This window comes from Syngnathus leptorhynchus, chromosome 1, assembly GCF_054491065.1.
Source record: "Syngnathus leptorhynchus isolate UIUO chromosome 1, UIUO_Slep, whole genome shotgun sequence".
Taxonomy (NCBI): Eukaryota; Metazoa; Chordata; class Actinopteri; order Syngnathiformes; family Syngnathidae; genus Syngnathus; species Syngnathus leptorhynchus.
This window is the reverse complement of record NC_141195.1, coordinates 20,638,994-20,664,690: the sequence shown is the minus strand read 5'-3', so window position 1 is coordinate 20,664,690 and position 25,697 is coordinate 20,638,994.

Sequence of the window (25,697 nt, the reverse complement as noted above, 5' to 3'; positions counted from 1 at the left end):
CTGTGCTTGACATAGATTGTCCATAAATAACAACATTTTCAAACGAAAGGGTGTCAATGTGTGCATTTGCCACTAGGATACCCTAGGATGCAGTCTAATCTTCGACTTAGTAATCATGTCATCTGATTTGCGTTGGCATGTTTTGGACTCTCAGGTGAAAAGAGGGACGGAGGTATCAACAAATCTGTGTTCTGTGGGGAGTGCTTCGGGAGTATGGGGTATCAAACAAGGGCAGTACGGTCCCTACACAACCGATATCAGCGTTTAGTCTTCATTTCCAGCAGTAAGTCGGGTTTCATTTCCAATGAGAGTTAGACTCCACCAAGGCTGTCGTGTTTTACCATTTTCTATTCATAACTTTTATGGGCAGAATTTTTTGGTGCATTCGAATAGTTGAGGGGGTCTAGCTTTTCTGCTTGACCATGGTCCTCAGTCAGAAAAGGGTGGGATGCCCTCTCCGTGTGAGGGTTGTGGGAGGTATCTTAGGGTCTTGAGTGAGGGGAGGATGGAGATCGACAGGCGGATCAGTGTAGCGTCTTCAGTGATACAGCCTCTGTATCGGTCTGTCGTGGTGAAGCCGGTGCTGAGCTGAAAGGCGAAGCTCTTGAGTTACCGGTCGAGCTACCTTCCTACCCTCACCTATGGTCATGAGCTGTGGGTTGTGACCAAAAGAACAAGATCCCAGATACAAGCTGCTGAATTGAGTTTCTTCTGCAGGGTGTCTGGCTTCTCCCTTCGAGATAGGGTGAGAACCTGGGTCATCCGGGAGGAATTCTGAGTCGAGCCTTTGCTCCTCCACATTGAAAGGAGCCAGATGAGGTGGCTCGGACATCTGATTAGGATGTCTTGTGGACGCCTCCCTGGTCAGTTGTTCCGGGCATGTCCCAACGCCAGGACGCCCAGGGGACGACAAGAAGGTGTTGATATGTTTACCCCGAAGACCATGTGATGACTGGTTGACAGTTTACAACTCCCATTTGACCCCTCCAACACTGATCCTTTTTTGCCCATCGTTTTCCTGCATTGTCAAAAATGATTTTGTCTCTTCTTGACTCACTGTTGTGAGCTGGGGGATTCTGGTTTAAGGCTGTGACAGGATTTGGAGAATAACTGTTATTCCAGATTAAGGATGGAGATGAAGATGACAAGTGAGTGACAAAGCAGACTTGTGGGAGGGTTTAGCTAAGAAACAATGTCAAGGTCAAGCTGTGGAGAGGGAGATATGCTGTAGCTGAAAATAATTGTTGAAATGATGCACGCACGCACGCACACAATCCCACTGCTACACTATTACTAAATCTGCTACTTGGGATATATGTAAATATACATATTTTTTATTATGTATTTTAACAACTTAGACAACAAAACCACAGCAAAGCTATTTTTGTCACATTATCAGCCCTCTTACTGCATTGTTTGCATAATATTCCAAATCACAGGGTGAACTGTGTGTGTGTGTGTGTGTGTGTGTGTGTGTGTGTGTGTGTGTGTGTGTGTGTGTGTGTGTGTGTGTGTGTGTGTGTGTGTGTGTGTGTGTGTGTGTGTGTGTGTGTGTGTGTGTGTGTGTGTGTGTGTGTGTGGGTGCAGGGGTGGTACCAGCTTGGATGGTGCCACCTATGTGTACAAATTTAGGCAAGCCCGAATTTGAATTCAAGAGAGTTGCTGTTGTGGTTGTCAAAACAAACAAACGATGAAAAGAGAGAAAAAAAGCATCCTATATTTGATCAGGTTGCTTTAATATGTTTATGTGTTTGCCAATTAAAACACTGAGAAGCTCTGATCTGTATGGGATAATGAAGAGGAATTTGCAGTAACAACCCTGATGCTTCATGTGAATATTTTGTTTGATTATAACATTTAACCTCTACCAGAAACATCCATGAGAAATGTGTAAAATCTATCCATCACAAACAATTCAAGACCAATTTGCACAGCCAAAGTTAACAGCTATCAATTTTAATATTTGACAACAAAATATTTGTTCTGAATCTGAGAAATGCATGGTCATCGTCAGAACAAGACTATATCATTGCAGCACAGTTAAAAATGGAATGTAACTGTTCTAAACAAATTCAAATTGTTTTGTCTCATCTGCTGGTTAGCTGTTGATCGTTAGCTAGTAATGTGCAGTCAATATTGTGATGGTTACTTATGGGTCACAAGAGCGTGGAAAGTAAACCTGGTGAAAAATGAGTGTCTAACTTACCCAGAAGATCAGGTGAGCAGGGAGACTGGGTGTGTTTAAATGGCAGAGGGGACAGTGGTGGGCTTGAAGAGATAGGGTTGTGTAAAAATCCATGAGCACAATTGCAGATTAAGTGTTGTGCTTTAATGGAGTCTGACTTGTGCTGCTGGGAGGACCGCAAGGAGCAAAGTGAAGATGCTGAACATCAGAGTGTTTGTTTTCAAAAGCACCTCACAATTTCTATAAACCAGAGTGTAGTGTGGAAGGGTGGTATTCCAGTTTCTCTTTGCACTCTACCAGACAGTCACTTCTATTAGCAGTGCCTTAAGATAGACTTTTATTTGATTGATAAAAAAAATCAAAATCATGAAACCTGCAAAAAAAAAAAAAAAAAAGATGACACCACTACTACTATCAAATAATTCGTTGTTTTTAAACAACACAAAGAAAATTGTCTTCTTGAAGGAAACTACACACATTGAAGTAATTACATGCTACTGAAGTGCGTTCTTGCTTTGCTTGGGAGAAAACAGGAGAGGATTGTGCGCTCTTGAAGTATTATAATCTTCTGAGGAGCACTCAATTTAAATAATAAAAACAATAATAATCCATTATTTACTTTTTTCCATCCCATAGTGGTTAGACTTCAAAAGGATGTACCGTTCCTCGAGCATCCGTGTTTTTACATCTAATTGGAGTTTTGAGGGTCCAACCGATGTTTTTGTCAACAATCAATATTTCCCTGCTATAAATAGATACTTACTGCTTATAATCCAAAGCACTATTAGCCATCAACCGATTGAAGTAAAATGAGACGTAAGATAGGCCATATTGGCGGCTGTGGCTCAGGCGGTAGAGCAGGTCGTTCAGTAACTAGAGGGTTGGCTGTTTGAATCCCGCTCTGTCCAAGTCATGAGTCCATGTGTCTTTGGGCAAGACACTTTACACACCTTGCCTCCAGTGCCACTCCCACTGGTGTGTGTCTGGGTGCGAATGCTTGGTGGTGGTCAGAAGAATCATGAAGGACATACATCTCCAGGCTTAATAAATTAACACTCAAGATTGCATTTCTGAAAAATAAATAAGAAAAGTGTTGGCTGTCCTATGCAGTATGTATTTATGTGATCATCAGGAGTTAGGAAGATGAAAATTCAGTCCATCAATGTCACTAGCACCATTTTTTTCTTCAGTTCTTTTTGATTCCTATCATCAAATACAGAATGCAATCAGAGGTGATTGTTTGGAAAAAATGATATAATCATGATGCCATCAAGATCACTTCATCATAAAATGATAGACAGACAGACCCTGTATTCTTTAAAATTGTCTGAAAATAATTTTCATATTGCATGGCCGCCTTCGGGTGGCAGCCCTTTGTGGCGTCATGCCAAGGCTACCCAGCCGGACTCTTTGTCTGCTCCTGGGGCTTCCAGGGATCAGGGATAGGCTCTCTCTCTCTCTCTCTCTCTCTCTCTCTCTCTCTCTCTCTCTCTCTCTCTCTCTCTCTCTCTCTCTCTCTCTCTCTCTCTCTCTCTCTCTCTCTCTCTCTCTCTCTATCAATATCTATCTATCTATCAATATCTATCGATCCATCCATCCATCCATATCTGTACGTCTATCGTGGGCACTACCTGCCCTAACAAGGTTGGTTGATGTTTGAACCTGGGGGGAGCGAGCAAGTTCCTTGGGCAGACCCACGCATCGCCCGTGATTTTGCTCTGTCCCTAACAATAGTTAGTGGTCAATATGGATTATTTTAGTTAACATATGTGATAGGATGGTATACTGGAAAGATTATGTTAAATTATGTCGGCTATGATGCTGTTTTATTTGTATTCTCCTAATTTGCTCTTTGTATGCTCCTAATTTGCAAGACAGAATGATTTGACAACAGCATCATAAGTGTGCATCTGACATAACACTGAAACGTAAGAAAAGAACAGAGAGTAAGCTTCACACTTTGAAGGCCACTCCTACTGAGCCATCAAACACTGCAAACATTTTAGCTCCTTGTATGCTGGCACAAGCTTGTCTGCCTCATCCTTCAAAGCCAATCCTCAAAGCCAGGGCGATGGATTAACTACCGTTCCTCCTCCAGGAATGGAGGGCGAGCACAGAGAGAAGGGAAACAAATGACAACTCCACTGTAAATTAGCTGTTTTCGGCTTCAGCTCCGGGCTGTTGGTTTCTGATTGTTATTTTTATGTTTCCTACTATCTGCTCTCAGTTCCCTCAGACTCAACAAAGCACCACTCAGCATCATTGACGGGTAGAGATCACAAGATCAGAGAGTAATGAGACCCACGCTCACTTCCACTGCATTCTCATGTCTGTCACTCCTCTCTAACCAATATAAACTTTCTCCCACACATAGACGGTATTTATGGGGTAGCAAGGGGTGTCAGCAGATTTTTTGCCACCTTGTTGGCTACTAATCGATCAATACTAAATTAAAAACTGTATCATAAATGTTACTTACATTTTCACTTATAGTGTGTCGAAAAAGTGTTCATAATTTACTCTCGTACCGACCCCCCCTCGCTCCTTCTGTCAAAATAAAATGGTTGCATCCTATATGCCACAGTTCTGGACATCACATGACAGATTCACTGTGTGCATTTGTTAATGCAATCTCTGCTGCATAGTTGCGGTGGCAGGCCAAGAATTTAAAATGGGCGGGGTAAAAATTTGACAACATTCCGTCCAAGTGAATTCGCATTTCACTTTGATGAAAAAGACATACAGTAATTAGATCAATGTCCTAGCTAGACAGGATATTGGATATTGCAGATCCCAAACAAGCAGGAGGAATGCTTTTTTGAGATTGAGATATTCTTTATTTCTTCACACACCATCATTAATCTTTCATACACATATACATGATGTTTTAACAGGATGGAGAAAAGGGTCCCTGAGTGAAGCTAAATATAAGCTTATATCACGCGGCCCAGACAGACAGACAGACGCACGCACGCACACACACACACACACACACACACACACACACACACACACACACACACACACACACACACACACACACAAACACACACACTCTCAACCCAACTAACTATGGAAATACGGATTTAATTATAGGTTTGTAAAAGATGGCTAAAAAGATGTTTTCTAAAGTTGAAGCTAGAGGGCATAACCTTGAAAGCTTCATACATTTTATTCCAAATCTGAAGTCCCCCACAAGCAACACTCATATTGGTGCACACAAATCTGCGGTATTTACCTAGGATATGTGTTTTAGTTCGGGTCTGGTGGGAATGCTGGGGTCTAGAGATGGGGATGAGACTGCATAGTTTGTGGCTTTTCTTGTTTATAACTTGAAACATGACACATGCATTATGGAATCCATTCAGTTCCGGTAGTCTTAGTAACGTGAAATGGTGGAAGGGAGGGAGAGATGGAGAATTAAGCTCAGACCAATACAGAGCCCTAATGACTTTCTTTTGTAGAGATTGAAGTTTTTTGAGGTGACTAGAGAAGGTGTTGCCCCATATGGCATTACAGTCGTTAAGATGAGGTTCAAATAGAGTTTTGTATAAAGTAGGCAGTACTGACTGAAGGAGGAAATGTCTGACTTTATAGGACAAACCAGCATATTTTGATAATTTAGATAAAAGGTGATATATAGGAAGATTTGAAGTTGAGTGAGTCATTCATGAAGACCCCCAAGGAATTTTGTGGCATGCATTCGTTTTATTTCTTCCCTACTAATGGAAATTTGGCAGTGGTCTATATTTCTAAACTGTTTATTTGAAGTAAAAATCATACAATTGGTTTTGCTAATATTCAGAGACTGTTGCATTTGAACCAAGCGTCAACTTTAATTAGTTCTGTATTAACAGAATCTCGTAAAATTTCTAGATGTTTGTGTGACGCAAATAATTTAGTGCTTTCAGCAAATATGATTTTATGAAAGATTGTGGAGGAATTAACGAAATAATTTTTGCATAAAATAAATAAGAGTTGCCCCAAAATAGAATAGAATAGGTTATAGGCTTGCAAGAGGAGTTATTGTCATTTACATGGACATATATTTCTCCCTAATAACTCAAGTAACTTTTGAACCAGTCAAGTGCGACACCTCCTATACCATAATGTTGTTATGTCAAAATTGATGATATCAAAAGCTTTTGACAGGTCCAAGAAGATACCAATACCACATTTTCCCTCTTCAATGCAGTCATTTATTTTTTCGATAAGATCAATCATTGCTATAGATGTTCTACTCTTTTTTCTAAAACCATACTGGGAAGAAACAAGAATATTCAACATGTCAAAGTAGCCACTTCGTCTATTGTACAGAACCTTTGCCATCACTTTAGAAATTCATTTAGCGAATGCAAAGTCCCAGAGCCAAGCAGTTGCCTCCTGGTCTGCTGTATGGTGGGTGACTAAGTTTAGAAAGAACTGGTAAAATAGAAATCGGTCGATAGTTGCTCAGGTCGTTTTCGACGCCTGCTTTTGACAACATTGACTACAAGAGATGGTGAAAACTACAACGATGGTGAGTCTTAACGATCATACTGAAGCTTGCAAGGTTACAAGTTTAGGTTACTGGCCGTGTGTGATGGAACTTGTATAACCTAATCTTGCTTGCTGGAAAGCTAGCCACAGGGTTGCAGGGCATCCAATTCCATGGGTGAGCGAGAAGGAAATGCCGAGGAGGTGGTGCGATCCATCGGATGGAGGGTGGAATAAGAAATGTGTGTGTACATGCATGTTTTTGTGCATGTACATTTGTGATTGTACCTGTGTCTAAGGAGTTAGAACCACAGTCTCCCACCCTCCAGATGAACCTCCTGCAGCCCCTCACCATGGCAGATAAAACAGTTTAGAACCGGCACTGCTCACTCCACATATGCATCCATCTCTCTTTCTTTCTCTGCCTCTCCCTCTGTCACTCTCTGACTCTCTCTCTCTCTCTTACTCTCTCTCGCTTAGCCCCCAACCCCTACCTCACCTCCCCCCTCCCCCCCCCACCCCCACTGCTGCTTGGTGTGAGGCAGGATGTAATTCATTAGCAAGCAAGCCAAGAAATCTCTCTCCTGCAGAGAAAAAAAAAACGTGACAGAACAGAATAAAAACACAGACTAGTACTGTAGTCAGTCTGATGGTCCAATGGTTAGAATGCAGAGCTTTCACGGCCCGCTGCCTGGGTTCAATCACAGTTAGGGAACTATATGCAACCATAGGGGGGGGCACATGTCAGTGTCTCCCCTGTGCCGGTCCCAAACCCGGGTAAATGCAGAGGGTTGTGTCAGTAAGGGCATCCGGGGTAAAAACTGTGCCGCACACTTCTCATGCGAATCATCTGGACAAAAATGGGTGTTTCGCTGTGGCGACCCCTTCGGGGAAAAGGCTGAAAGAAGCCACCACCACCACTAATACTGTAGTCAGTCTCCCCCTTTCACTGCATTGTCCGCACCCTCCACCCACTTAGAAGCTATTGAGAAAAGTCTGACTCAGCTGCATTCCAAAGATCCTTCATGGACTCTGTGCAGGGTGTGAATGTTGTGCATTTCCATGCTTGATAAAATTTTAAAATATTGTCATGCAATAAACGCAGCTAATGACTGAGGTGAACAGCAATGTCAGGCCAACTCAAGGGAGGCTTCATGGCTATCGAGCCTGATACTGGTGTACAAACAAATGAGGCACACATTTACAGCAATGGAAAATCTTTTGTTCAAACAGGCGGTGGGAACGCCACACGCAGGCACACACATGCACACACTCATAAGCACGCACGCGCGTGCACACACACGCACGCACGCGCACAAACACACACACACCAGGATATATTATTGCGCACCAAGCACAGAGAGAGATAATTCTTCCAAGTCTGAGGACGACGACATGGCAACAGGATTGCGTCACAGGCTGATGGCTGGAGGACGAAGCAAAAAGAGGAGGAGGGAGACAGTGTTGGCAGAGTGGCTAAGGAATTATGAAGGTAAATGCTATTGAGGTGAGGCAGAGGGTATTGCAGGCTGTATTATGTTTTTATGAGCGTGTCTGCAAGTCAAGGATCAAACTGATATAATGCAAGGCCTTCAAGCAGATCCAAGGAAACACGTTCACCTACTGTACTCTATGTATGGTGGGTAAAGGGATCTATTTTATCTGTTGGAATATAACAGGAGTACAAGGTAGACAAACTCCTCTGAGGCCTCTGATGTCAAACAAACCTCAAATATCTAAGACAAAATTCCTGCATATCTAATAAGACTTGAACAAATGTCACGGCTGGGTCTCACCAGCAAGTACCTGCCGAGAGTTGGCCATCTCTTCATTCATTGGAGAATTTTAATGGTGGCCAGCTGCATATTCTACTAGTGGAAGCAGAACCCAGGGTGTGAGCCCTCAAGTGAGCCCTCAAGACAATGAATGCATTTTGTGGTGCATGAACATGTCTCCAACACAAACGCCCTCATCACTGAACAATCGTGCAAGTGATAATTCCACTGCATTATCACTTGCAGAGGGATCAATCTATCATTGAACTGCTGAAATGCTCTCATCAATTCAGCAAATGACATCATCAAACACAAATACCCTTCACCCACATTTCTACAACATCAATAGAAGATCATTTTTGGTGATGCTGTTCAATACAGTTAACCTGTGCCAGCATTGCAGCTCAGCTTGCCTTACCACTGCAGTGCGCCGTCGGCCATGTCAAAACGGTTCTTTCTCTCAGTCTTGACCAGACTAGGTGATCCTTTTACTATTCCCTCTTCTGTATTTGTAATTGTTCACTAACCTAAAAAAAGTATGCATTTTAGTTTTTATCTAAATGTTACATTATTTGATAGAAATTTTAGTAGGATATCTGAATTTAAAAATGATTTCATAACTGCAGCCCTTGAAGGAATCTGCCATAAAATTTCACAAGTGGCAAGTATCGGCACATGCACATCCATACACTTAAAATATGAATCACCACTGCATGATGTGGTACTGTAGCAAATTAAGCCCATTAAATGCACAGAAGCTTTCACACAGATCAAAAAAATAAATAAATCACTTGCCAGGTTTCAGCGTGAGAGACGAAGTTTGCCTGCCGCCAAGATACAAATACAGTATATACAGCACATTTATATAGTGTTTCTTATCGATACATAACCATGATTACAATTTTATATGTACCGGTGAATGAAATAGTGATGCTTGGGGTAAATACTTTCATGAGCGGGGTGTACTGCTCACCGGTTCCATTCAATTATAAGAGCCGGCTGTCATTCATACTGAAAGGCGTCGTCCGCCTCTCAGAGTTGCTGTCACTGGCTCGTCGTCGTCATCCTCTGGGGGCCGCCCAAGCTGCCACCCCCGCTGGCCCATTATCTTAAGAAATCTATTATGGTTCGGTATTGTTATTAAACACTATTACAAACACAATACATTATACTGTGTATAATGTATTTTAAGACTTGGCAGCAGGTGTCAGGCAGCTCGGTCTCACTGCGTATGAAACCAGGAAATGGGCATGTGCAGTGAAAGATCATGTGACATTGCTTAAAGAAATGCTTACATCTGTCGACTAGAAGACAGTGATGTCGGAGGAGGTTCTGAAGACCGGTTGCATTGCAGTCAAGCAGCCCCAAAAAGTGTAATCTGCTCTGAAAGACTCAAAAGACTACACAGGGTGTTGCGAACAAGGCCATTTTTGGGGTAGAAACGGTACTGTGGAAAAGCTTTGATAGAAAGACGGAGATTATTTGGGCATTTGTATTTTGGGATCTTTGACACGTTTTTAAATTCAAACTAGCAATACTTTGTTGTTTTTTGCTGTCACTTTTACTTGCTTATTCACTGACACTGATTAACTGGGATGGCAGGAAAAACAAATTGTAAATAGCAAATCAACTTGAAAAAATACAACAAATCATGACATTTCACCAGCTGTGATGCCAAAGTAGAAATCACCAGTAGCACAGTCTGTACAACTGATGTCTTTCCTGTGCTAATGCCTTTAAGAATTGTCACTTTCTCTTTTTGTCACAACAGGAATTACCTAGCCCAACATCTGAAGAAGCCGCAGAAAAAAAGCAGAAAACACAGCTTGCCAACGTGCAAATTTCTTGTTGTTGCTTCTTAGTCTGAACTGGAATGACAACTCGTTCATGCCACCAACAAAATCAGATGTCTAGATGTTAGTACAACAATTGGAGAACAATATAAAACAACACACTGAATTACTTAAAATAGTCACCCAGGAAATATGAATATGCCTAAAAATGTAAACGTTAAAATCCAAAAGTAAATTATGATACTTGAAACCATTGACCACATAAAAAAAATGATCTGACGAAAGTGCATGGCAGTATGATTTATATACTGACCAGTAACTCAACCTGTTTGTCATGCCATTGAACAGAAAAAAACCTTTCCCGTGTCTTTGTAAGACAAATATTTGACTTAGGTGTAAAGAAAAGGGTCAAGCACAACTGCTGATGAATTAATCAATTCTTATGATGTACCTACAAATGAAATACAGTCAAAACATTTTTTCATTTTTATCTGTGTGTAAATGCTGGCCTTTGAAGATTTTCTCTGCCACGTAGGTGAGGCATTAGAATCGTTTCTGACTGACAGCATGCAGGGAAATGAGCTGGAATAAATCAAATGCGCCAAAGTGTCACAGCCGGCGAGTCACAGAGTGGTTCACTTTCCCTGCTGCCACCATGCTATGGCGTGTTATCCAGTCCGACTCTGACAAGTAAGGACAGTGTGACCAGCAGCATGTCTAAAAGAGTCATCGAAGAAATGCTGCTCCTCGTGGCTGAAACCAAGCATGTTATGTGAGGTACACTGCCACATGTGGTATAGATGGTGTTCTTCCAAGAGCATGAAGACAGGAAGTTACACTGACAGTTATACTGTACATCTGACAAAAATGATAAGTAAAAAGGGCAAAACTTTCTCAGTTATCCTAAGCTTTGTCACCTACACTGTGTCACACTGGAGTGAGAAGAGTGTGAGGATATGTGGGTGAGGTGGGGGGAGTGCCGCAGATGGCTGCTCCTGCCTCCTGATCATAATATAAATGTGGGAGCACTGAGACTATTTTTTCTTCTCTATGTATTTGACTGATGAAAAAGATGAAAGGGAGTCTTGTAGATGTGGTGCCTTTAATTTCTCTGCATTTGCCAGAAATATAATGTGCATACCTGCAAAGCTGTATCCTAAATGTGCTTTGGATGAGGAAAAAAAAACAATTTTGTTCCTCATTGAGCAAGTATCAAGAGATTTCTTTTTTCTTCTGGGCATTTTTTCATTTGTCAGTGATTCATCAGAGTCATCATGTGAAGGATCAAACCATCGTGAAATTTGTATGGAGTTTGTGGGGGTGCTAGCGTCTGTTTTTAAGTATGTCAATTACAGGACACTGAACATATTCTAAACAAAAACATGATTTGTATATAGGTTTCTACACATTTCACATAATCCTCTGAGGATATACTCCATTCATGTATACACTTCTTAATTGTGACAGGGAAATGAGAGATGTATCCCGAGTGGGAAGAAAAATGCATACTATATTACGTCTATATCATCAAAGACAAATGCTACTTCTCCTCAAAACATGCTGTGATGACTTGCCTGTTTCCAAATGGTGGTGACTAACATGACAGAGAGGTAGGTGACAACAAATGGCCAGATACGGACATCCAAAAATGGCACAAATGCAGAACTCACCCTCTTGGCAGCGGATCAGACCGTGGGAGGACTGTAATCCCGTGTGGCATCTCAGAAGAGGGTTGTAAGTATCTCTCGACAACAGAGGAAAGGAAAAAAAATGAAGAAAGGCCAGGGATAGAGCACTGGCGCAAAGAAAATTCTGCGACAAAGAATCACTTGGAGGTCTTCAGGTGGGAAAAAGCAGAAGATCTGACTCAATACAAATAGATTTGTATGAAGGATGAAACTGACAAGAGAGGATGCATGGAAGCGACATAATTTAAGTAAAAGAAGAATGTTAGTGGCGTGCAGCGTAAAAGGGAAGTGGACCGCCCAAATCAAAGTTGATAAAAAATGTCATTGTCAAAGATTATCTTTTCAATTATCAATCAATTAACTGTAGGTGGGTGGGGGGGACTCCCAGCAGTCTTAGGGCAGCAGGTGGGGTACACAGGGAGAACATACAAATTCTACACAGGAAGGCCAGAGCCAGAATTGAACCCTGCAGCTCCAAACTGTGAGGCGTACATGCTAACTAGTGCACCAATTGTCGCTTTTACAAAGTTCATTGTAATATTATTTGTGTTGCAGGATTTGCCACTAAAGATTTAAGGTTTTAATGACGTGTTGTTCAGATATCCAATTTTTCACTCACTTGCTCATCATATGTATTTTTCCTCAGGAATATGAAGCTGGCATTCAATTTCAATAATATAAACATGATAATTTAACATCCTAAAAAAATCTATAATTTATTAAGTGATTTTTGATTAAAATGGTACAAACACGGCACCTTGCTGCTGGAGGTGACTGTGACTGGCACGGAGCTGTGGTCACATGACCTCACCAACCACAGCCTTTTAACTTCACAAAAACAAACGACTGTTCTCTTCCAAGACGCTTTTACAAAGCTAAGAATACATAGAACAATGAGCTTACTAAACCCATCTATACGTATATAGGCCCCGTGGAAATGAATCCAAATGAACTCGCCTCATAATGTCTACTGCTGCTTTTAGCCAGCGAATGTGTGCTCTCGTCACAGACTTGGCATTTTGCTCTTTATTCATTGCAGTGATCAATTTCAACAAAGTATGTCCACTCAGATGTATTTTTCCTCATTATGTTTGCTGGTTATTGAAAGAAAATTCCAGACTGTAAAATGTTAGGTGAAAATTACATGGCCTGACTTTATTAAACTGAATGAAGAAATAGGCTAAATTTCTCCGCTCTCAGACACTTGAATTTTCAAATTTGGCTAAACTGTCCACAAAAAAGATAGATGAAGGATGATTCCAAATTAAAAGCACATGAATACACCACATTTTGTATTGCATGCATTTTTGTCATTTTTGTATAATAATATACAATATAATCATGCTTTTTTAGGGTCAATTATCAGCTCTGTGTGGAATCTACATAACGAGAATGATTCTTTGCTCTTTCAAGAAATTAATGAAATGCCAAGTAGCAAAATGTAGAAGCAGCAAAACAGTAATGTGTTTAAACAAGCTATTTTTGTAGCTGTGAAGTACAGAACACAGAGGAGAATAGTGATAACCACGTCTCATGTAAAAATAAAAACACTCATAATGAGCCCATCTATCGGAAGTGCCTTTCGTTTAAACAGTGATGGCCTTGTGGAGGCTTGAATATGGAAAAATTGGAAAACACCCTTCCAGAGTGTAAAAGTTAAATACGCTCAACTGTTGCATTAAAACAACCTAAAACTCAAAACTCCTCATATGCTGATGTTGTGTACATGTTTACATCACCATACATTTGCCAGTTCACAGAAGTAAACAAACACGTTGGCTCTGGCTGCTTCAGTAATCCAGGAGTCCTTCCAACATTTTTACAGACACTGGGATTTTGTTTGCTTGTAGGCATCTTTTTATTTTTGTGGCACACATTATTGATTTAGAATGCAGATCAGAAACGCATATTTTACACATACGCAGTCATTGCAAAGTAAAATTACAGCACCACCTAGCCACCTGGCTTGCATACACAATACAATACCACACACTCTTGCCTCATCATATGCACACTTATTCTTGGAATAACGCTTGTCTAAACAATAAATAAAAAGTGGAGACTTTCTTCCATTCAGATCATCACAATGACATAAACTGACTTTTGGAATTTGTATGTCTGTAAATGGGCCGAATCATGTGCAGTACTGCAATCAAATTAATGTTACATGACTTATTACATGAGGCTTCGTACATTGACAGTAACGGTCTACTGGTTCACTTGTCTGGTTCACTTCCCACCTAGTGACCATGCTAATGTGACTGAAAATAGTTGTCTGTCTTTGGGTGTGCCCTGTGAACTAAAGAGAGTGACACGATACTCAAAGGGTTATCACCAAGGCAGGCAATAAAGGCATCGAAAGGCTTCGTGAATTGAATGTGTGCGTGTGTATGCATGTGTTTGTGTATGCGTGTGCGCGTGCATGTGTTTGTGTACGTGTGTTTGCCTGAGCATTTCGATGAGGATGATGTCTGCAGAAACAGTGAATGTTTGACGGTCTGTCTTATTGGGAACACAGTGTTCTGTTTGAGTTCTTTTCAAGCAAATGAACAAAAATATATATCTATTTTTAAAACACCACAGACATATCTAAATTCCAGGGATGTCTCTGTGTGTGTGTGTTTGTGTGTAAGTGTGTGTGTCTTGTTTTTTTATTCGAAGCCAATCCAGATAGATGTGTTTCAATGCTAAATGTGACATTTCCCCAAGGAGACCACTTTTAGAAGAGTAATCCATTTTTTGTCACAAACCACTGAGACCAAACACAATGAAAAGCACTCACTCATTGTCTTTCATCTTAATTAAGCCATCCATCACTGGCTGTCTGATGCAAAGGAAGAGTCACGGGCAAAGGCATGAGGAGTCAGTTGGAGGTGTATCCCACCAAGCTGTCAAATTATTCTACAAAAAAGTAAATTAATTTGGGACGTAACAGCATGCTCACAAGTTTGTCCATCAAATATATGGGCCACATTCCCACAAGGCATGGCATTCTTAAGAGCTCAGATCACCTCCAACGCTCAGCAATATTGAGTTGCCTCTGCACCTAATAGTGAGCATTAAAGATACCCACTTCAATGAAATACCTGCATCTAAAGATCTAGACACTAGTCTCAATTGCATTCAAACAAAACGCTTGCATCTCTTCTTTGGTAGTCAAGGTTGCAGAAAAACGCAATGGGCAGCCCGATATTTGTGCACTGGAACAAGGTAGACTTAATACTGTTTTCCCAGGAGAAACAGGTCCTACTATCCATCACCAATCCCTTCAAATTGAAGCTAGTAATAGATTTTTGTTTTGCATCAGAAGTCACGATGGTCTCCGTTACCTACATTCTTCCCTGTTGCGCCTTATCAAATGTCACTCTTTCTCTAAATGACTTTAACACATCACACAGTGATCCACAGACTAAGCTTGTCAAGGTCTGACTACCAGTGCACTCTCACTGAATGTATGTTACCTGTCAAGCCTTCATTGACAGATTAGGTGAGGGTGACAATTGAGGTTGCCACATGAGGGTTACGGGATTTTGTGCAAGTTCAAAACACACCTTAAAATGAAGGAAATACATACACACAATAAAAAAAATATATGGTAGTGATAAAAGGTGATATTATAAGACTTCAAATAAGCGATCTGATGGAGATTTATGCAATAGTTTTACCTTTAAAACAAGAAACAGTTTGGCCATTTTACATTTGCAAGCAGAGAAAGCCATCATGACTTTGTGTAACACACAAGTCAGTGCAGAGGGTCTTGTCTCTTTATCTTTACAAGGTTTTGCAAACAGATACTAGTAGACCATGTTTGGACAACAAGCCAAGCAAGTTTGCACAATATAAGCAAAATTGTGTAACAGTTACAACCCCAAGGATGGACTATGTTGTAGAACTCAAAGCTTTAGCAAGCATTAGTAGAATTAATGATTCCAGTCAGCACTTTAGAAATAATCTTAAAATCAAAGTAAGTTGTCAACCCCATCACAATCCTTGGTTGCTATGGCAATGACAAAATTCTATTCTATTCTATTCAGATAAAGGTTGAACACATTCCATCCTGGTATGCTGCTCGACTTAATTTTTGCATACTTTATAATAAATATGTTTCATATTGACTGTGTTTTAAAAAAAACATATTCCAGGAACAATTTGGCCATCGTCAAGTCTTTATTATGTGGACAGTTAATTGGATGTCAGAATTATTGTAGTCTTACCATAGCAAACGTATTTTAACCTTGTCATTACGTTTCACTTTCACTCTGATATATCTATTGCTGAGGTGCATGCATTACCTTAATGTGTAACGTATCTGATGACCTTCTGTGTGTTTGACTTTGAAGGTTCCACTTGAGATAATTCTGGATCGGCACTTCAACAGTAGAGACAATAGTCTCAATCAAGCCAGAGTGCAATCACTGTAATTTTGAAGCGTGTATTTTAAAGGGCAACATTCTATTTTATGTTAAAGTATTGAGTGTTTTGGAATCCTCTGACCTTCCTTTAGCCTCTAAGACTCCTATATTCAACCACATAATTGTGTTTTGCTGCATGGTATATATTTTATAGGGTGCTTTATTGCACTCTTGCACCATATAGGCGACCATCCATTTTTAACACCAGCATTAACCCAGCTGTGTCTTCTCTAGAAACTTTCACTTTTCATACGTAATCACTTAATGGATCATCATCTGCAAACTTGTGGCCACACTGATCCAGGGAACTCTATGTTGGAGGAATGAAAAGTGTGTTGTTTACGTGTGAGAGACATTGATCCTGAGGAGGTTATGTTGCCATTCAGTCACACCATCAAATTAACCGACACGTGTCCACAGGTGACCATAGATGGGTAGGTTACGGAATCTAACAAATAACTGAATCATTCAATATGTCATGCAAAGCCTCAACTTCAGTGTGGATAACAAGAATCATTTTATAATTATTAAAACGTGGCCTCTTTTACAGCCCAATAATTTAAACACAGGATTCAGTGGATGTGCACAGAGAGGGAAGGATGTCAGAGTGGGGGCTGCACATGAATGAGTGCCCCAAGCAGTTGGTTGGCTCAGTGCTGTGCCTAAGGGCAGGTACTTGAGACACCACCTGGCACCACTCCAGAAAACCCTCAGATTTTTTCAGTTGATGCCACCGTCATCGTTGGGGCGGGTGTTTGTTCAAATCTGACATAATACACAACAGAATCTCATGAAAAAAATCGATTACAATTTCACAAATTTAGGAAAATGAAATGAATACTGGGAAAGTGAAATCCAGTAGTTGAGCTGCAACAGCGAGGCCAACTCAATATTCATATAAATAAGCCCACACCAGGGAGCTGAACTAGCCAACAATGGTTGTCTGGTTGTTGCATCTTTTTAAAGTAGTTGTCTTTGTAGCAGACTTATCTTTTAAATCAAATATTTTTAGAATATTTTTTTTATATTTAAGTATATCACTTGAAAGATTGGACATTGGGTATCTATAGTATATTCTCAATAGGGTCAAGCTATTCATCGGATTTTTTCTATGCTTGTGTGCAAATGACAACGTATTTGTCACCACGTTGCCTCTTGATCATCATCCAGCTTGTTTATCATCAGATTGCCATTGAGGCACATTGGCCAGTAAATTACCTCTGAGCTGTGAATTTAAACTGACTCAACTCAAAGGATTTGCATGAAATTACGCCACTGACAGATACGGGATTGTCTCTGACAATGGAGGCCATTCAACTGATGCTTTTTTAAAGGCGATGTATGATAATCTGGTTCCGGTTATCTCAGCAGGAGAAATCACAAGCGAATATGAGCAAGTGAGCGGCAGCCATTGTTTGCCATTGGCCAAGGCTCAGGCTTTAATGGAAGCTCTATTCGGGGAGAATTTAAGTCAAGAGATGAATCTCGCCAAATATGTCGAAGGATGATTATCTCTAACACAGACTGAAGAAGGAATGCATTAAAGAACAGTTATTTACGGTACTGACTGAGCATCTCTTAAGCCTATCTTTGATGCAGGTATCCTCATCTTGTCTACACACTGCATACCAGACCAGGATTTAATGTTTACAACTGAATCGTGAAGGCCGAGCGGAATAGTTAAGCCCAGTGGAATGTGGTATTTTTGGTTAATGGAAGGACAGGCATTCATTCCCTGAAAGAAAGACAGAGTCAAGTAACAAGTTTTTCCTCATGATATTGTCAGATAATGTTTGCAGCGCTCTACTTCTGCGCACTGAATGGGTGGTAACAATGGTAACAATCCAGTATTAGGAGGTTCAAGGCTCTCAGCAACATGTAGAGTAAAAAAAAAAGGTAGTTCTTTTTTTTTACAATAAAGTTTAGAAATTTAGTCATGAACTACGAGTTGAACAAGTTATTTTTCAAATTTGTGAACTAAACATTGAAGCATGTTTTTGACAATGAGCTTTCCAACACTGTCTTGAAGTTTTAGACACAAAAGAAAATCCTATTAAAATAAAAAGTTATCTTCCACTTATGTGAGGCTGTTTTATATATACATTACAATATGATAAATAAGTGGGCACAGTGGTGCACTGCTTAGCACATCTTACAGTTCAGAGTTGCAGGGCTCTATTCCGGCTCTGGCCTTGCTGTGTGGTGTTTGCATGTTCTCTCTGTACCTCCGTGGGTTTTCTCTGGGTACTTCAGTCCTACATTCCAAAGATATGAATGTTTGGGCCATTTGACCACTCCAAATTGTCCCTAGGTGTGAGTCTGTATGCTTGTTTGTTTTTTGTGTACCGTGTGATTGACTGGCGACTAGTTCAAGGTTTAGCCTGCCTACCGCCTGAAAGACTGTGAGGAAAAACTCCAGTACACCAGCGACCCTGGTGAGGATCAGCGCTTCGAAAGCTGAATGAATGATAAGTACTGGCACACAATGAGAATAGTGTGTGCAGTATACTCTTTAGGATGTGGTGGCAGCTGCTTTAATGAGTTTGCCGCTTATCATTGCTTGCAGGAAAACGTAAATCAATCACTCTCCTTGCAGTGATGGGTGAAGGAAGCAAGCGACGATGTGACATGAGAGGGGTGTTGTCAGTTACAAAACCCTGCCAAGGGCTTTCCAGTGGGACGCACCTTTTAGCAATAAACCAGGCATTTTATTAATTTCCGTTGTATTAGTGTTGCTGTTAAAAACTGGAAGTGATGAACTGTCCCATGAAGCAGTGTGAGGTTATTTGTGCCAGGGTAAAGATTATCAGTGCACCTCTGTCACAAGACCAACCATTTATTGTAGCAGTCAGTTTATCAAGATAGGTCACGTCAAGCTCATTGGCAATGTTTAAGTTGATGTAACAACTTGATATGCATATGCAAGACTCTGCTTCCCACGTTACAGCTAAGTCAAAAGAGTTTTTAAGTGTATGCCATCAGTGTGATGAGCAGGGCAGAAGAGCAGAACATCAATAACAGGAACTTGCAGCAGAGTGGATAATTAGCCTTAAGCAACAAAAGGATCAATACACCCACCCCCCTTTTCAAGGAGTTTGTGCACAAGCAAAGCAGTTTAGGGTAGGACCTTTAGTTTACTGTTGACAAAAGGATGACAGGGTCACTCATCAGTCAGGATTACAGCTCTAAAAAGAAATGATAGGAACATATTTTTACACTAATGTATGCTATATAGACAAAAACTCTTGGCACCCACCTTAATCGATTAGTTATTCTAACCGGAGTGGGCCATTTTTTCTGTCACAATTAGTCATCGTCGTAATCGCGACATTTGGACAACTTATTGAGAATGTTAGTGATTTGCTGCAGTAAAAAAAAAAAAAAAAGAAACTCACCCAAGTAAAACACCTTTGATTGCCTACCAGGTTCCCCTCATCATGACCTTACAATTGCAGTTTTGTTTGGACGGACACATTGCAAAGACAATATCAACATTCTACCTGAAAGAAAAGCTCCAAAAGGGAGACACATATCTATGTTATTTCTCTTTGTTCAGTGGCAGAGCTATGTGGCCACACCAAAAGTAGAGAAAAATCTAATTGCCTAAAACTTTCCTACCACCTTCATGTGGATTAAGCATCCTTAAATCACTTGACACTGCTACAGTCAAATTATATTAACTACATTTTTAAAGAACAAATACAATTGACCCGAATTTAATCTAGAAACGAACAATTGGGCCAAGGTCAATCAAAATCAGTACTTTCATATCATGAAAAGTAATTAACATGACAGAGAAGTCATTGTTTACTGCAGGTATGGTTTCAAGAAATAAAATGCACACATATTCAAACTCAACACACTCAGAATCAATGCAGGAACAAACCTAAGTAAAAAAACAGGATTTAGAATTGTGAATAATTAAGATATTTTTGTATCATTGTATGATTTGACTTTGATTAATTAAGATATTTTTGCATCATTGTGCTTATGATTTGACTCAATGGACCATCAATCACAGTATGCAGAACAGCATTGGTTCTGATCGGCTGTTAGCTAGCAAGTGCAAGAGGTAGAAATAGACTGAAAGATTTTACACTAGAGCAAAGCAATGGCAAATAAAAATGCATTACCTCGTAAATGAAACTCAGTAAAACGTTGCTTTTCACTTTGCCTTGATCTTGCTTGAGTGTGTTGGGCAAGGTTCTGTATATGATTGCATTTGATTTCGTGAAACCTTGACCGTGGATAGTATAAGTAACAAGGACTTCTCGGTTACATAAGGATGGATGCGCATGTATGCCAACAATGTGGGTGTCCCTGTGCCTATGGCCACCCCACACCTTTGGCCAGTGAGCTTCTGTCACCCTGGCCACTCTGCTAAAAAAATTCTGGGTACGCCCCTGCCCTTTCCACATTCAGCCATAGCCATTTGCAGATTTTTCCATAGTGTAAAATTGTAGATACCATACCGAACGAACATTGAGTAGACGAGAGATGTATTTCATTTGGCAACCTAAATGGCTGAGATATATCAAAACCTAAAAAAAAAAAAAAACGGGTCTGCTTTTAGCAACACTCAAGATCAATGCGGAATGTCAGGGAGCAAAAAGGTCAACAGATTCTTTCTGAACAAAAACATCTTTGATTGCAACAACACCATGCTAACTAAGTTTGCAAAGGTCACCAAGAAGACGACCATTCAAGTAAACATTCCATTCTATTGGCACTGTGGTGTTCTTGATGAGTACACCTCAACAACACAGTCTCAATACTCAGCATCTCTTTTGTTGCATCAAATGAAAAGGCTTTTCATCACCATCATTTTCTCCTGGAAAAGCAGTGATGAGTTTCATTGATGTGCTGTCTGCAAAACAACCAAAAGCCATATATAGCTATATAGAAAAATACTTTCAAAATAGTATGCATTTCATAAAACCCCCTTCTTAATTATCACAACATAAGTAATCTAAAAGGCACAAATTGATCATTTGAATTTTTAAATTAAGGTGAAACCTGCTGGGACCCCAATTTCTATTGAACTGGAACATTATCCTTATTAGAAATCACTTTTTTCATTTAAAAATTACCAGTAGGTTTTCAAACAAAAATGGATGTTTAAGGCCTAGTGGCATGCAATTACTTTATTCTGATATGAATAATTAATTTCATCCAGCTAACTGAAAAGAAAATACAATCGCTTCAGTTAAAGGCAGTGGAAGTGTTAAGTGGAATAAGGAAACGTGGTAAGATGAGTGGAGCAAATAGCAGCTGCAAGGCGGCATCTAATGATTTATAATGATTTATTTAACCGACAAACCACATCGCGACTTTCTTGCCGTAGGTGCACAAAAGTGTCAATAATGCTGATTGCATACAATAAATAGTGTTTTAGGGGCTTGTATACAAAAAAGACAAAATTGGTATCATCACTGTTGGATTTCCTTTGCCAAAGAAAGGCCAAATGTGGATTTACTTTGCACTCGGTATTGTAAGCTGAATCTCATCTTGTTAAACGGCATGCTAATCTAAAACGCTGTACTTTAACACGACGGTAGTGACAAAGAGAAGAGTCGCACCTTTAATTAAGAAGCAACTACCAATTCATTTGTTTGTACTATACAATCCTGAAGTAAACCTTTTCTCGTTATTTACATCTGAGGTAAAGGATTTTCCAGGTTGATCCACCAATATCTTTTACTCAAGTGGCTGCTCCAGGGTCACCATAGCAACAGTGTATGTATTCTGCTTTTTACAACCAGTGTACAAGTGCAATCAAATAAAAACTCTAGTTTTAAGGTCAAATGAGTACATACTTATTAATTAATAAATTGCAGGGTTTACTTTAGCATTACATTTAATGTTTGGTTGAACATCTGCCACAGAAAGTTTGAAAGAATGATATTGGAAAAACTATGAGGTTAAAAAAAAGACAATATATTTTTATTATTATCTGGCATGTTCTGTTCTTGGCTTGCAGTGACTCATTTAGGTGCATAATGCATGCAGGTGCTTGTTTTCGACTGAGCGGCCAGAACAGTTCAACATGAAGTGGAACTCAGTTATACAACCAATACACTCATTTTTAATGAGATATCTAAATAGATTGGTTTTAATCTATGACGTGACAGTGGACTGTACTTTATGAACTAATTAAAACAATAATGAAACAGAAAAAAAAGAATGTGATGTATTTCCCATAATAAATCTATGGTAAACTATAATAATAACACTAATAATAACCAGTGATAAAAATGAAACCACAGTCACATGTCACATTGCAGTTGGTTAGATTAATTCCACCCCGCTAATGGTTTAATTTAGGCATAATTCAATAAGCGTATACTCCCGTGACATCCCACACGTGGAGTCCATAATCATGTCTTGACAGTTAGATGAGTTTGGAATCTCTTGAGGTTTCATTTGCTGCTAATTCCTTATGTTATCACACTTGAGCATGGCAAATTAGAACAATTGCATACTGTTTAGCATTCCCGTTGCCTTTTGATAAAATTATATATATTTATATATTTGGTTTTAAATTTGTTTGGGGGATCGCTTGATTGCTCTGATTTATAACATGATGCAGAAAATGAAATCATAACAGCTCCTGTAGGAAGAGAGGAAAGAGACAAGAGAGTGCAGTAAAAAAAACAACAACAACGAAGGAGCAAGATGTAAATATGGTAAAAATTAATTTGCTTGTGTAATCAATTGAATTTAAATCAGACTCTCTTTACTATATTTGGTCTCACATTTACACAAAGATGTTCATTACTGTGCCAGCGGGTATGATGTGGGAGGGGCACCGCAGAGAATCATTTCTCATCCAGCCCAAGCAGTACGTCTCACTTCATCTCATGATCTGACTCACAACCACTGCGGAACTTTGAAAGAAATAGAGATAGAAACAAAATGGGGGCAGGTGAGAAGTCAAGCACATTCACAGAAGGGGAGAGAGAAAATGAGCGAAATACAGTAAATCGAAGGCCTGCTAAAGCCTGAGTGGCATCAGCCCCACCCGCCTTGCAGGCCACCCACCTACAAGTCTTTGTTAGGCATCTGCAAAGCCATCAAAATCCTCGACAGAGGCCCATTCTGCCAATAATAACAGAGCATCTAATTGTATGCTGGCTTCGACAAAAGCGCGTATCTTCTTTCTGACAAAAATTGAATGAACCTGTAGGCCAAATAATAGGCGACACACTGAATTCAAAATTCTACTCAAACAGCAGTCTCTCTCACACAGCCTGTAGTGAGCAGGTCGTCACCATGGAAATGTGGGGTGCGAGCTTGGTGAAAACTGAAGTAAAAAAAGGGATGACGTGACACATGAATGTATCCAATAGACATGTCGATAGCATAAAGTGCCAAGTTAGGATAGAATGTTTTGCATTAGCTGCTTGGATAACATACTGTGTAGGCTGCATAGCATTGCTCTGCATCAAAGTGAGCCTCAAAGAAACAAACCTTTAGATTCCTTATGTTGTGAATAATGTTAGAAAATACGTAGGTTTTATTGTAAAATGTTCAAGTTAATTAAAAGATGTATAGATATTCCATGTAAGTGATTGTACAGATTCCTTGAGAAGACTGACACACATAAGTGATACATAACTCAGAGGTCAGTGTGGGAGTGAGTTACACTTGTTTTGATTTAACTTAAAATTTAGGAGGAAAAGTATGGATACTGTATTATGTTCCAAACCAGACACCCCATGGATAAATGCTTGAATTGAAAAGACAAACTGTTGGCCCCAAAATGTCATAGTTGGCCATAATTTAAAAGTGCTGTTATTTTTATTTACAAAAGAAACATTGAAAGATATGTGATACCACATTTTCCTCCTCAATTCTGTTAGAGCAAGTCTCTCGTGGTCTTAAATATTTTTTGCAAAATTAGTCATTAACATACCATAATACAGCCGAGCCTTGGGTCATGAACACAAGTTGTCCATTGCTCATTGTTTGAGCATAAAATTAACATTAAAAGTCACAGCTAGCCAAATTTGGCAGTGTGAGTTGAGAAGTGCGGCGTTTCCTTGCCTTCACTGCCGTTGTAAGTCGGTTGAGTGCGGATGAACATTTGCGCATTTCTGCATGCCTGAAGGATTTCCATTAACCACTTTGATTAAAGTAATCATGGGAGCCATTGGAGCCTGTCAGATGCCATCCCTGCCCTCTCAATTACACACATTGCATTGAACTCAATTGCTCAGATCATGATGGCAAGCGTTTGGTGGGCAGACACTGAAGCATATGGAATGTGTCCACCTCCCCTCTGTGTCCATTGAGACCACTATTAACTTAATTATCATGCATACATATGTCTGCCATGCTAGAAGACTTTACAAGCACCATTTAATATCACAAGGAGGTAAATTAACAATGGTAATGTCTTTAAGCCAGGATTTACACTCCATGGTTTAAGTGACCTCATTCTTTTGTCTCACCCAATTCATTTGCACATGACGTTAATGTTCGCAGGAAAAATAAAACATCTGCCACAAGCCTATAATGTATGTTGGCCTATGCAAAATACCATGTTCTCGCATGCTGGAAGCCATACACATGTAACGATAAAATATGTTTCAGTGCATATGGGTCAATGACATGATATGCATATTTCTTTGTGTCAGTCCATTGTTTATTTTATTTTATTTGACAGGGACATCGGTGAACATTTCTGTAGATGCACCAGATTTAGCCAAGGGGCCAATTTTATCTGTAGTCTCTGAGGGAAGATGTGTGAAGTGTCTTGCCCAAGGACACAATGACATGTGGCTCAGAGCCCGGTTTGAACCACCGACCCTCCGGTGTCTAAACGACCGGCTCTACTGCCTGAGGAACGGGCGCCACAAAACAATTAAACAATAACATTGGAAAAGAGACAAGAGCGGTAAACAGAATGTTGCTTCAGCTGGTGACGCTTGGGACTAAGCTCATCCATCCATCCATCCATTTTCTGTACCGCTTGTCCCCACGGGGGTCACAGGCGTACTGGAGCTCAACCCAGCAGTCATCGGGCAGTAGGCGGGGGACACCCTGAACCGGTTTGCCAGCCAATAGCAGGGCACACAGAAAGGACCAACCATCCACACTCGCACTTACACCTACGGGCAATTTAGAGTGCTCAATCAGCCTACCATCCATGTTTTTAGAATGTGGGAGGAAACCGGAGTGCCTGGAGAAAACCCACGCAGGCACAGGGAGCGCATGCAAACTACACACAGGGAGGGCCGGAGGTAGAATCGAACACGCACCCGCTGAACTGTGAGGCAGACATGCGAACAAGCACTTCACCGTGCCGCCGGTTTTAAACATATTTAAAATGTTTTTTTTAAATATGAGATAAATGTTTTTTTTTT